General features: G+C 46.9%; 1 long non-coding RNA gene across 1 annotated transcript; it reads right to left on the reverse strand.

Annotated features, from left to right (window-relative positions):
• Window positions 1–8,356: 8,356 nt before the first annotated feature.
• LOC130542979 (uncharacterized) lies at window positions 8,357–13,907 on the reverse strand. The gene is made up of 4 exons (XR_008957927.1): window positions 13,768–13,907; window positions 13,327–13,455; window positions 12,166–12,294; window positions 8,357–8,555 (listed from the first exon to the last, which is right to left on the reverse strand). It is a non-coding gene; the product is annotated as an uncharacterized LOC130542979 (long non-coding RNA).
• Between the last annotated feature and the right edge of the window lie 785 nt (window positions 13,908–14,692).

The following is a 14,692-nucleotide window of genomic DNA, read 5'->3' on the forward strand; positions in this document are numbered from 1 at the left end:
TGTCATCTCACTTGCCTTATGGATCTAAGAATTGTTGGTTTTTCAGCTTTTTACTTGTTAAGGTGCAGTGGTGACTTGCAAGCTTCTTCCACGCTGGACTAAAAACCAAACTCCATTTGTTATTTTTATGATTTTTTACGCTTTGTAAAATATCTTTTTTTGTTTCGTTTTCTAACTGCTTAATGATAGTATGAAACTACAACAGATTTTTGACCTCGTATCCAGGGGCCTTGGTAAATACGTCTGTTAATTACGATAGCTCGTTGGCAGATTGTTTTGGATTTTTGACATCCACAACCATATGGTCTTAAACAATTTTCGTTTCATTTTTCTTCTTTCCAATCCTTATAACTTTCACTTCTTTTTCTTGTCTCATGCCTTGTGTAGGGCCCACAATGTAATGTTGGCTTAAATGAGTGATAGTGGACATTCTTGTCTCATTCTGATGAGGTGGAAAGATCTCAATATTTCACCCTTAACTAATGATGTTAAGTTGTAGGGGCCGCTTTTGGGCAGCAGGCTTGAGCTGTGGAAATGTGAGCAAGGCCAAAGGGCCCCCGTGACCCCGTGCTGACGCAAATAGGCTCAGAGGCCATCGGCTCTAACTGACCAGTGGCTACTTACAACCCTAAGATGACCAGAAAACGGAACGTTCCATCCAACCCCATACTCCTTCGGGCCGTCCTGTAACTACAGCTTCTCACCATGGCCTCCTGGCAGACAGTCTTCCCTCTGCTGTCCTGCCGGCCACCCCCCTGCAGTGCATTCAGGACACGTCAGCCCCTGTGTCCTGCCCTGGAGGAACCCTTTCACAGCTGGGCTGCTGGCCCCTGCCGATTGAACACCCCACATCTGTGCCAGTCTTTATTTATTTATTAATTTAAATTTTAGTTAACATACTCTGTTTTTAAAATAAAGATACCACTAAGGAAATTCTTTCTATGCCTAGTTTGGTACTTAAAAGAATGATGAATGGATATTGGTTTTTATCACATGCTTTTCTATCAGTTGAGGTAACTACACTTGCTCCTTTATCTGGTAATGTAATTGCGTTGCTTAATTTAAAGAAAATAAACAAGCTTCTAAACCCAATTTGGTCATAAGGTCATATTCTTCTTATTCATCCTGGATTTGATTTGCCAGTATTTCCTTGAGAATTTTCCTGTCTATGTTCATGAGAGAGATTTGCCTGCACTTTCTCTTTTATTTTTATTTTTTTTTAAAGATTTTATTTATTTATTTGACAGAGATAGAGACAGCCAGCGAGAGAGGGAACACAAGCAGGGGGAGTGGGAGAGGAAGAAGCAGGCTCATAGCAGAGGAGCCTGATGTGGGGCTCGATCCCATAACGCCGGGATCACGCCCTGAGCCGAAGGCAGACGCTTAACCGCTGTGCCACCCAGGCGCCCCTGCACTTTCTCTTTTAAATCAATGTCCTTATAAGGTTTTACTCACAAGGGTGTGTTTGCTTCATTAAAAAAAACACAAAAAACCACGGATGAGACACATTCCTTCCTTTGCCTTTTCTATTCTTTGGAAAAGCTTGTGCAAGATTACTATTATTACTTTGCCTCAATTTCGGTGAAACTTACCAGCGAATCTATCTGGGGCTTGAGTTTTCTTTGCATGAAGGGTTAGGTAGAATTCACTGGCGAAGTCATTTGAACCTCAAATTTTTTCTTTGTGAGGAGGCTTTAAATTACAGATACAATTTCTTTAGTAGATGTCCAGATATAAAACTATCTAGATTTTCTATTATTTTTCACAACAAAATATTTTTTTTAAGCTTGCATTTATTTCTGGGAATTTGTTGAATTTCATCTATATTTTCATTTTATTTACATAAAGTCCACAATATTCTCTTATTAATTTTTTGTTATTTATAAGATCTACAGTAATACCCCCTTTTCACTCTTTTTATTAAAATTGGGGACTGGGGCGCCTGGGTAGCTCAGCCGGTTGTGTCCGGCTCTTGGTTTGGCTCAGGTCATGATCTCAAGGTCATGAGATCAAGATCTGTATCGGCTCTGTGCTCAGTGGGGGTCTGCTTAGAGAGTCTCTCCATCTGCCCCCCTCCCCTCTCAATTACATAAATAAAATCTTCAAAAAAAATAAAATTGGGGACTATAATGGGGAATGAAGGTTTACAAAAGATGCAAGGGAAAAGCTCAGAGTCTCTGGAATAACCCTCTTCTCCCCCCACCCCTCCTTCTGGAGGTGGGGACCTAGGATAACCCTCTTTTCCCCACCCCTTCACTTACAGGTGGAGACTGAGGACTCAAAAGCAAGAGTCCGTTTCATCCTGGGTCCCACTTTTTCATACAGGTAAAATCAGGAAAGAGGAGTTGAAGTAGAAGAGAAAAAACAAAACAAAATGTGGGGTAGTAAAATGAGCGAGAAGTGGGAGAGACCATTCCTTCCCCCTTTATCTTGTGGATGGGGTAGGATTTAAGTAGTGGGTACGTTTTTGTTAGCGATTTGTTATCATTATTGTGGCTTGTATATTTGATTGGTTTTTAATGCCCAAGGTGTAGGCAACAGGTAGAAAGATGCAGTTAAGCTGACTGTAGGGATGGGATTGGGCTAGGGAAACACAGGTCATTTTTTAAAAGTTATAATTGACTTAAAACATATTCGTTTCCGGTGTACAACATAATGATTTGTTATTTGTAAATATTGCAGAATGATCGCCACCATAAATCCAGTCAACACCTATCACCACACAGTTACAATTTTTTTACTTGTGTTAAGAATTTTGAGATCAACTGTCTTAGAAACTTTCAAATACACAGGGCATAACTATAGTCACAGTAACTGTCACCGTAATGCTATACACTAGATCCCCATGACTTATTTCTTTTATAACTGAAAGTTTGTGCTTTTTGACCTCCTTCCCCATTTGTCCGCCCTCAGCCCCCATCTGTGGCGACCACTAGTCTGTTCTCTGTATCTGTGAGTTTGGTTTTGTTTGTTTGCTTAGATTCCACATACAAGTGAGACTGTACGGGATTTTTCTTTCCATGCCTGATGTATTTTACCTAGCATAATGCCCTCGAGGTCCATGTGCTTGCAAATGGTAAGATTTCCTTCTTTTTTGTGGCTCAGTAATAGCCCATTGTGTATCTATACCACTTCTGCTTTATCGGTTCATCCACCAGTGAACACATTGTTTCCATGGCTTGACCATTGTAAATAATGCTGCAAGGAACATGGGGTACAGATATCTTTTCAAGTTAGTGTTTTAATTTCCTTTGGGTAAATACCCAGTAGTGGAATTACTGGACCATCTGGTAGTTGCATGGTTAAGTCTTCGAGGAAATGTACCATTTTCCACAGTGGCTGCACCAATTTACATTCCCATCAACGGTGCATAAGGGTTTTCATTTCTCTACATCCTCACCCACGCTTATTTCTTGTCTTTTTGACAGTAGCCATTCTGACGGGTGAGAGGTGCTATCTCATGGTGGTTTTTATTTGCGTTTCCCTGATGATCAGTGATGTTGAGCATCTTTTCATGTGTCTGTTTTCATGGCCGTCTGTATGTCTTGTTGGGAAAAATGTCTCTTCAGATCTTCTGGCCATTTCTTAATCAGATTGCTTGCTTTTTTGCTGTCGAGTTGTACGAGTTATTTGAGAGAGAGAGAGGGAGTGCACAAGCTGGGTGGGGGAGGGGCAGAGGGAGAGAAAAAGCAGACTCCATGCTGAGTGGGGGGGGTGGGGGGGGGCAGTCCGGGGCTCCATCTCCAGGGCCGGAGATCATGACCTGAGCCGAAACCAAGAGTCAGACGCTCACCTGGCTGAGTCACCCAGGTGCCCCTAGTTATTTATATATTTTAAATATTAACTCCTTATCACATGTATGATTTGCAAATATTTACTCCCATTCAGTAGGTTTCCCTTTCATTTTCTTGGCAGTTTCCTTGGCTGTGCAGAAGCTTTCTAGTTTGGTGTAGTTCCACTTGTCTAGTTTTGCCTCTGTTGCCTTTGTTTTTGCTGCCAAATCCAGGACTCATAGCCACGACTGGAGTCAAAGAGCTAACCACCTGTGTTTTCTTCCAGGACTTTTATGGTTTCAGGTCATATATTCGTGTCTTTAGTCCATTCTGAGTTGATTTTTGCGAGTGGTGTAAAAAGTGGTCCAGTGTCATTCTTCTGCCCTTGGCTGTCCAGTGTTCCCAGCACTATTTGCTGAAGATACTGTCCTTTCCCCACCGTGTGTCCTTGGCTCTTCTGTCATAAATTAATTGGCATGTGTGTATGGATTTATTTCTGGACTCTATTCTGTTCCATTGACCTCGGTGTCTGTTTTCTGTCAATACCATACTGTTTTGATTACTACAGCTTTGTAGTATAGTTTGAAATTAGGGAGCATGGTGCCTCCAGCTTTGTTTTTCTTTGTCAAGATTGTTTTGACGGGGCGCCTGGGTGGCACAGCGGTTAAGCGTCTGCCTTCGGCTCAGGGAGTGATCCCGGCGTTCTGGGATCGAGCCCCACATCGGGCTCTTCTGCTATGAGCCTGCTTCTTCCTCTCCCACTCCCCCTGCTTGTGTTCCCTTTCTCGCTGGCTGTCTCTCTCTCTGTCAAATAAATAAATAAAATATTTTTTTTAAAAAAAGATTGTTTTGACTATTCAAGATCTTTTGTGGTTCCATACAAATTTTAGGATTGTTTGTTCTTCTGTGAAAAATGCCACGGGAATTTTAAAAGAGATTGCACTGAATCTATAGCTTGCTTTGGGTATTATGGACATTTTAATGGTATTAATTCTTCTAATACATGAGCATAGAATGTCTTCCCACTTATTTGTGTCATCTTCACTTTCATCAATGTCTTATAGTTATCAGTGTGCAAGTCTTTCCCTTCCTTGATTAATTTTATTCCCAGGTATTTTATTCTTTTTCATGCGATTGCAAATGGAATTGTTTCTTTAGTTTGTCTTTCTGAGAGTTCATTATTGGTGTATATAAGCACCACAGAGGGTTTGTATGTAGATTTTGTATCTTGCATCTTTACTGAATTCACTTATTAGTTCTAATGGTTGTTTGGTGGAGTTTTTAAGGTTTTCTATATATAATATCATGTCATTTGCAAATATTAGCAGTTTCACTTCTTCCTTTTTGATTTGGATGCATTTTACCTTTTTTTTTTTTTTTTTTTTGCCTAATTGCAATGGCCAGGACTTCCAATACTATGTTGAATAAAAGTGGCAAGAGTGGGCATCCTTGTCTTGTTCCTGACCTTAGAGGGAGAGCTCTCACTGTTGAGTATGATGTTAGCTGTGGGCTTGTCATACGTGGCCTTTCTTATGTTGAGGTATGTTTCTTCGCTACTCACTGTGTTGAGAATTTTTATCACAAATGGATGTTAAATTTTGTCAAGTGCTTTTTCTGCATCTATTGAGATGATCACATAATTTTTATCCTTCGTTTTGTCAATGTGGTGTATCACACCGATTGATTTGTGGTTGTTGAACCACCACGACATCCCTGGAGCAAATCCCACTTGATCATGGTGTAGGACCCTTTTAATGTATTGTTGCATTTGGTTTGCTAATATTTTGCTGAGGATTTTTGCTTCTATATTCTTCCTTTTTCATTATTGAACTTGGTTATTTGTATCTCCTTTTTTTTTTCTTGAGTAGTTATACTGGAAGCAGCTCAATTAATTGTTTCAAGGAAAGAAAATTTCACCTTTTGGCTTCATTAATCCTCTGTTATGCATTTATTTTCTACTTTTATTTATTTCTTTTACTTTCTTGGAGTTTAATTTGCTGTTTTTCCACATAAATTCTTTTTTTTTAAACAATTTCCCCCCTCTTTTTTTTTTTTAAGATTTTATTTATTTATTCGACAGAGATAGAGACAGCCAGTGAGAGAGGGAACACAGCAGGGGGAGTGGGAGAGGAAGAAGCAGGCTCATAGCAGAGGAGCCTGATGTGGGGCTTGATCCCAGAACGCCGGGATCACGCCCTGAGCCGAAGGCAGACGCTTAACCGCTGTGCCACCAGGCGCCCCTTTCCACATAAATTCTTGAGAGGAATTCTTAGATCATTGGTTGTCAGTTTTTCTTCTTTTGTATGTGTACATTTAAAACAATAGGTTTCCCTCAAGGCGTGAATGTATCTGATCTCATAAGTTTTCATATGCTGTATTTTCATTATTCTTTCTTTTTTTTTTTAATATTTTATTTATTTATTTGACAGAGATAGAGACAGCCAGTGAGAGAGGGAACACAGCAGGGGGAGTGGGAGAGGAAGAAGCAGGCTCCCAGCTGAGGAGCCTGATGTGGGGCTTGATCCCAGAACGCCGGGATCACGCCCTGGGCTGAAGGCAGACACTTAACGACTGAGCCACCCAGGCGCCCCTTTTATTATTCTTTCTTTTTAAGTGTATTTTTCACATATTCTTTTTCTTTTCTTTTCTCTTACACAACTGTTTGAAAATGTAAAAAAAGGCCCCAGAAAACCCATTCTTTACTCACAAGAGATACCAAAACGAGATGTGAGCTGGATTTTCTCGTAGGTGATGGTTTGCCAACTCCTGAGGTAGCATGTAGTTTACCGAGCTGGCTCTTCTACTCGGTGTGCTGTGGGATTTGTCCACGTGGTAGCATGCCGTGGTGGTCTGCTCCTTTGTGTTGCTGAAGAGCACCCATTGTGTGGATATTATATGATGCTTCTTGACTTGCTTGGTTCACTTAATAACCAATATGTTTTGGACATCTTTCCATGCTGGTGTACGTAAGCATATCTCATTCTTTTTACCTTCGTCATTGCAGAGATGAACCACAGTTCTTTAACCAGTGCCCTACTAATGCAGGTTGGGCTATTCCCATTTTTCCGCCACTGTAAAGATTACTCTAGGAAACAACCTGATGCAGGAGAATGTTTGTGGTCAGCTCAGGGACTTCCTCGTGTCACTTCCACTCAGAGTCGTGTGGTCAACCCTCACAGCAGGAAACGGTGGGAAATGTCGTCCAGCCATGTGTCCAAGAAGGCAGCCTGCTGCATGAATCACTGTCTGCTGAGCTGGCTTTCTACTTCATAAGCTGGAGTGCCACACTGTTTCCAGTTTCTTTGCCTTTATCTGTACAGACTCCATTCATTTCCCAAGTTACTGGGGTCAACGTCTTCCCCCAGTCCTTTTGGCGAGATTGTTTCCTGTGTGTATAATGCGACTACCGCATTCCACCCTGGGAGTCCCCGACTCCCATGAGATTTTGAAGTCTGCACACATTAATGTTCACTCTGTGGTGTGAAGTTCTGTGAATTGTTTAACAAGTGCAGAATGTCATGTGTCTACCCACTGCCCTGATCTTGGTTTCTAGTGCTATTCCCCCAAAACAGGGACTGGCCTTTTAGGATTGGGGCAGAAAGTAGCCAAGATGAACCTGGAGCATTTTATCTTGCCAGCAAGTAAGGAAGTGTTCAAAACAAACAAATTAAAGAAACAAACAAACTCCCTAATGACCAGGCTATGTTTGCCGAAGGGACACAGGAGCCAAAAGAAAGAACTCTCAAAGCCAAATCTGGGAAAATTTGAGCAACAAAATAAAATAGTATTGAATATAATCCAACATATAAAGCAAAGTCCGTGAGTTCATACTGATACAAATAATTGAATCAATAATAGCAAGTAGATAAAAATAATAATCAGCAGTAAGTGGGAGACAAATATCCCGTGCAAAGAACTCCAAATAGTGTGCAGATGTTCCGTCCTCAGGGAGGTGGAGCATATAACCCACGCTCTTTAAGTGCGGGCTGCGCAAAGGGACCTCCTTCCACGGAGCGCGGGACGGGGGTGGGGGGACAGGGAGCAACGGCACGGCAGAGACACCTGACAAGCGCCCCACAGCCAGGCAGCCCAGGTCAGCACCACGGGGGTAAGTCATGTCGATGGTGTGTCCCTGACTTGCCGTGATGACAGCGGCACTTTGCCTCCGGGCTCATCCTCCCAAATGTCACAACCCCAGCCTCATTGTGAGAAAAACAGCAGGCAGATTCCAATACTGCGACATCCTACAATATACTGACTGGTCCTCCACCGAGCTGTCAAGGTCATCCAAAACAGAAAGTCTGAGAAACTGTCACAGCCCAGAGGGGCCTCAGGAGAAGTGACGACTGAATGTCATGTGGGGTTCTGGGTGAGGTCCTGGAGCAGGAAAAGGATATCGGGGGCAATGGAGGAAATCTGAATAAAGTGTGGGCTTTAGTTAATAATGACGGATCAATATTGGCTCATTAATTGTGACAAATGTACCCTACTAATTGTATTACTCAGGGTTCTCCAGGTAAACAGAGTCAACAGGATACAGATAGTTATAGATATAGATTTATGATAAGGAATTGGCTCACAGGGTCATGGAAATTGAGAAGTCCTAAGATCTCCGGACAGCTGTAGCCCCAGGAGACCTGTTGGTGAAGTTTCAGTTTGAAAGTAGCAAGCTTAAAACCCCAAAAGAGCTGATGTTTCAGTTTGTGTCTGAAGGCAGGAGAAGATCCATGTCCCAGATGAAGCAGGCAGGAGGAGTTCCCTCTTGCTTGGGGAAGGGACAACCTTAAAAACAAAACAGAACAAAAAACAAACCCCAACAAAACCAGCCTTCAACTGATTGGATGTGGCCCACCCACACGGGGGAGGGTCATCTCTTTCATTCAGTCCACTGACACACACTTCAACGTCATCCAGAAATACCCTCACAGACAGCCCTGGAAAAATGTTTGAGTGAATTTCTGGGCACTGGATTGACCATTCAAGCTGACACACAAACGACCCTTCATGTACGAAGTTAGTAATAGGGGATTTGATATGGGTTATATGGGACCTCTCTGCTACCTTCAGAATTTCTCTGTAAATCTAAAACCCTTCTTAAAAACTATTTTTTTTTTAAATGCCAGAAAGATTTGAAACAAGAAAGACTCTCCTGCTGGCCTTGAAGGAGTAAACAACATGTGAACTACTTACTGAGGGAGCCCTGCGGCAAGGCTCTGAATTTTTTTTTTTTAAAGATTTTATTTATTTATTTGACAGAGATAGAGACAGCCAGCGAGAGAGGGAACACAAACAGGGGGAGTGGGAGAGGAAGAAGCAGGCTCACAGCGGAGGAGCCTGATGTGGGGCTCGATCCCATAACGCCAGGATCACGCCCTGAGCCGAAGGCAGACGCTTAACCGCTGTGCCACCCAGGCGCCCCAAGGCTCTGAATTCTGCCAACAAGCAGTGCTGTCACAGGAGGACCCCAAGCCTCAGATGGGCACCGTGGCCCCGTGACCCATGATGTCAGTGAGTGAGACTGGAGCAAAGGCCAGCAACCCACACCTGGACTGCTGACCCTGGAAACGCTGAGATTATGAGCACACTGCTCTGAGCTGCTGGGTCTGTGACAGTTCGTTACACAGCAAGAGAAACTGATACATCAGGTAACAATGGTGTGAAGTGTTCCTGCCATTATGACCAATGACATGTCTGGGTTATATTAGGCATCATTTAATATGGTACGTATTAAAGAAAAGAAAGTGTAATAAAGTTTTATTTTCATTGCCAAAGGTGAAAGGACAAAGCAGCTAAAGGGCTTCTCTTCTGGCACTTTGGTGACTGTATTTGTCACAGAGTCAGGACCAACAGGATGTGTGTAGGGGTAGAGATGGGGCGGGGGTTGGGGGGTTACTCTAAGGAATTGGCCCATGTGATTGTGGAGAGTTGGTAAGTCCAAAATGTGCAGGGTGGGCCAGCAGGCTAGAGGCCAAGAGAGGAGCTGATGTGGCTTGAGTCCAAAGGCCACCTGCTGGCAGAATTCCTTCTTGCTTGGGGAAGTCAGTCTTTGTTCTGTTAAGGCCTTCAACTGATCGAATGAGGCCCACCCACACAGTGGAGGGTTATCTGCTTTACTCAGAGTCCACCCATTTAAATGTTAATCTCGTCCAAAAATCACCTTCATGGGAACATCCAGAATGTTTGACCCGATGTCTGGGCGTCATGGCCCCGGCCGCGCTGACACATAGAATTAGCTATCACACCAAAGGATGGCCAGGGTTGTGAACTGCTGACTGCAGAGTGGCACAAGTGTCTTGGACGTGTCCCACATGGAGCGGGCCTCTCTGGGAGTGGGGCTTCAGGACAGCAGAGTGCAGAGGTGGGCTGGGAAGGGGCAGCTGGCCCCTCCACACAGTCTCCACATATGAGCTCTGAGTTTCCAGTAAATGCTGCTGCACATACGAAACACTTAGTGGGAGTGTGTCTTTGTAGATAAAAGCAAGAGGCTGGGTTTTGCGGTCTGGGCAAGAGTTGGATCTTTCTGGAAGTGGACGTTTAATTTTGAATGAAATAGCAGGAAGCAGCCATTTTTAAATGACTTGAAATGATTCTTAAACTTGTCTGTGCATCCCAGTTCCCTAGGAGAGCTATTGTGGCCGTCGACTGGGACTGCCACAGAGTTTCTAATTGATTTCTAACAAGTTTCCAGGTCATGCTAATGCTGCTGGTCCAGTGTTTCATGTGATGAAATAGATTTGCAATAAAAATAATATGCATATGTTTGGGGCACCTGGGTGGCTCAGTCAGTTGAGCATCTGACTCCTGATTTCAGCTCAGGTCATGATCTTGGGGTGGTGGGATCCAGTCCCGTCTCGGGCTCGGTACTCAGTGTGGAGTCTGCTTGTTCCTCTCCCTCTGCTCCTCCCCCTGCTTGTGCTCTGTGTCTAAAATAAATACATAAATAAATGAAATTATAAAATAAATAATTTGCTAATGTTTAATGCACGTGCATTTTTTCCGGGTCCCTGTGCGGAGGACCTGTGCCTTGCCGTCAGTGCCCCTCTGCTTTCTCCAGCAGTTTCTGTGGTTCCATGTATGGACACAGGGTGGCGCCATGTGCCCACGGTGTCGCCCAGACCTTCCAGGTGGCTGGCAGCTTTGAGTGGGAGGATGTGTGCAGGTGGCTGGTCTCTCCTACCCCAACCCCCAGGGGTAGTAGGGACAGGTCAAGGGCAGAGATAGGTATGTGCTGGGTGTGGGTGGATGAAGGGGATGATGGTGACGATTCAGGTGACAGGGGTCCTTCTGAGCCCTCGGGAGCTCTTCCCGATGCCACTCATGTCCAGTACAGGCCGGAACAGGCCTGGCTCGGCCTCATCCCTGGGCCCTGCTCCCTCCCCAAGCCTCAGTTTCTCCTGCTGTTACAAGGGACTCATCTGGCCCTGCACCCCTGGGAACCCTTCACTTTCTTGGCCACCGCTCCTTTCTCCATGGGTCGTCCCAGTTTCCTTCTGGGTGGAGGAGAGAAGTCGGGACGCAGAGCAGGGCTCTGTGGAGGCTTAGTGTGGCCTCACAGTGGTGAAGGCAGGGCCATGCCAGGCTCCCCGCCTCTGCCAACATCTGTGTGCTGGAGGCGGCAGGCATCTGTGTCGGGTTTGGTCTGAACAAGTGGTTCTGGGGACTAAAACCCAGCTGAGTTGAGGTCTGAAGCTCACTGTGTGGGTGGTGGAGCCCTCAGAAGCTATGTGAGCGTGGAAACAAGAGGGCAGGCTTGTGCTCAGAAGCACTGGAAGGTTAGGCCTGTGGGAACAGATGAGAAGGGGCTGAAGGCAACAGCGGGTGTAGCCTAGAAGTTTGAGGGAGAGGCCTGGGATTTCTCTCCCTTGGACTACAGTCCCCAGCCCCCTGTCCCGGCCCTCACCGGGGCCTCTTCCATCTAGTAGTCTCCCATCCCTTATGCCCCCCCCCCCCCCCAAGCTGGGAAGGATGGAGAAGGACTTCCTTCAAACCAGGCCTGGGTGTTTGGAGACAGCAGGTCTTTTCTGTGAAAAAAGAAACACCGTAGGCTGCATGATTGATCGTTTGACCCACAGCCTTATTCCTGACTGGACCCCAAAGCTATAATTAAAGGTTTAGGCGGAAGGGATTACTCTAGAGGAGGGGCAGAGCCCCCCGTGGCCTGAGGCTGGCATCGGGACTTGTGACTCAGCGTTGCTGGAGATAACATTCAGGACACATTCCCTCCTCCAGCTTCTGAGGGTTTGCCTCCTCTCTGGAAAACCCAGACAGAGGCAGTGGGAGGCGGGGTGGGAAGCCCGGAAACGAGCCCCACATTTAGAACAAGCGTGGTTTCCAGAAAAGAGCAAACGTAAAATTACGTTTCCCATGCGGTGTATTCAGATCATCAACTCACCGTTTCTAAACAAACGGACTGGGGCACGATCGTCCCTGCGAGGACGGTGACCATCGCTGAGTCTGGGGTCAGGTGGCCTGCTGCTCCTCAGCTCCTGGCCTGTGCCCATGCTGGTCAGGGCTGGAGGCCCTAAAGATGCATGCCGGGCTGTGAGCTTCATCGCTGTGCAGAGTAATCTAGGTCATTCTGACCCTGCCCTGTTCCTTCTCGTCTGACTCAACTGCGTACTCCCCAGGCCAGTGCTGGCCATGGAACGGAGACTACGCTTGTCCATCCGACCCAGCTAGCCAGCCACCCCCGACCCAACTCTCCTTCTTTCCCCACCCCCACCAGCCTTCCAACACTGGCTGAAAATCTGCCGGGCACCAGCAGTTCTGTGATGAAGCCAACAAGGTCCTTGCCCTCGCGGGGCTTGTATTCCAGCTAGGAAAGCAGTCCGTCAATAAGGTACGTCTGAGGAGAGGTCATTGGAAAAGGACCTGAATGATTTGAAAACATGAGGCAAAGGCTGTCCAGGCAAAGGCACCAGTGTGAGGTGGGAGTGACGAGTGTCTGGGACAAGGCAGGAGGCTGGCATTAGGGTGTAGGGAGCAGGTGAGGGCAAGGTCAGGCATTCGGGCCTTGGAAGCCATGGAACAGAGGTGGACGGAGCCTGTAGGGGAGGCTGAACAGCGACAGTGGTCAGAAGCTGGTTGTTCCCCAAGGGCTGTCCTGGCTCCTGGGTGGGGAAGTCTCAGAGGACACGTTCCAGGTTGGACTGGGCAAGGGTGGGGAGCTGGCTTGGTGGGGTGTGGTGACATTGGTGACCTGGTATGGAGTGTGAGCACCAGAGGGAAATGAGGGTGGTGCTCAGACATTTGACTTGAGCAGCTGGGAAAGGAAAGGGCCGGGGGACACACCGCAGGGCCTCGGGAACTCCACCAAAGGTGGGATGAGGGTCAGCATTAGTCCACCCTAAGTATCATGATTGACAGCAGCTGGGGTGTCATGGCCAAATGAGGTCTGGAGAAGGTGGATGGAGAGATTGTGAAAGTCCTGGGGCTGTCGGGAGTCAGGAAGGATCTGGACAAGGTGGAAGGAAGACCAGGGGCTCAGCTTCCAGCAACCAAGGACAGAAGGGCTGGAGAAGCCGCTGGGACTTGAGTTTGGCACTTGACTCACCGCAGGGGCTCAGGGCCGCTGCTCTCCTGGAGGATAGTAACTGGGGTCCACAGAGGTTCACATCTGGTCACTTCCATTATCTCGGAATCAGCAGTAGGGTCTCTGACGAGGGTGTTGTGTGTGTAGGGGCTGTTGGTACAGAGAGAAGGTGTGAAATAGTCTCTCAGAAAGCAGGAAAACAAATTTACTAGTAGATGTTTGCTGTGGGAAGAAATGAGTAACTCATTTTCTGTAGAAATAAGAGAAGAGAGGCAGGGAGGCTCTGAGCTCACACATGGCATGTGGGCAGGTTACAGGCTGATTACCGCAGGGCCGGCGGGCGTCGTGGACCCAGCACATTCGGCCCTGGGAGCCTTTACTGCATGTGGGCCCAGAGCCAGGGGCCTAAGTGCCCCAGCCCTGAACTCACACTCACAAAGTGTCTGCTGATCTTCTCCCCACCTCTGTCTGTCTGCGGTGCAGCTGTGATGGTCTCCTCTGAGTGCAAAGGCTGTCGTGTCAGTGTTGGTGTCAGCACTGCCGAAGTCAGCAGGGAGGCTGCTCGGACTCACCACGTGCTGAGCCTGGAGAAGCAGGGCTCCGGGAACACCCAGCTGGTCCATCAGTTACGAATCAGAAGGCAGGGCAGCTCAGCCAGGCGTTCCTGAGTTAGAGAATTTTAAAATAGCTCTACATGCTTCTGCCAGCTGACACTCCAGATACTAAAGGTTCACTCTGAACTTACGTCACCTTCCCCCTCTTGCATTCTCAAGCTCTCTGACTTCCCTGGTCCTGCTTCTTTGTTGAGTGCCCTTTTCACAGAGAAATGAAGGCCCTTTGCAGACCTGCCTGCACTGAGAAAGGCTCGAAGCCCCTTGGGGGCCACAGCAACCTGGAGGCTGCTGGTCTGAGGCCGGTTCTCGCCCACTTCCAAGCGGGCATCCTCTCTGCCAAGCGCCATGACAGGAGGGGACAGCTGCAGCTCCCCCCACCCCCCGCCCCGAGCTATAAAAAGCCCCAACACCCGAGTGAGCAGAGGACACACCGAACAGATACACGGAACTTTGCTGGACTCCAGGAGGAGCTCGGCTCAACTACCATGCTGAGGTTAGCCTGTGCCACCAGGCTGCTGCGGGCCCCTCTGAGGGGCTGGCTGGTTCCCAAGGCACATGTCTCTGCCAAGCCAGCCCGGACACCCACTTCTCCCACGGTGAGTACCTCCAGCGAAGTAGAGGTGCTGACCTGAGCAGGGGGAGTGGGCAGGCCTGCATTATTTTGAAGATGAGGTGGGTTTGGGGGCAGGATACAGAAGGCCAGGCTGGTAAAGGGAAGGAGGAATGTATTCTCAGGCCTGCAGCTTCTAGAGGTGACCCTTCTGCTGGAACAC

Source organism: Ursus arctos, unplaced genomic scaffold (genome assembly GCF_023065955.2).
Source record: "Ursus arctos isolate Adak ecotype North America unplaced genomic scaffold, UrsArc2.0 scaffold_69, whole genome shotgun sequence".
Lineage (NCBI taxonomy): Eukaryota > Metazoa > Chordata > Mammalia > Carnivora > Ursidae > Ursus > Ursus arctos.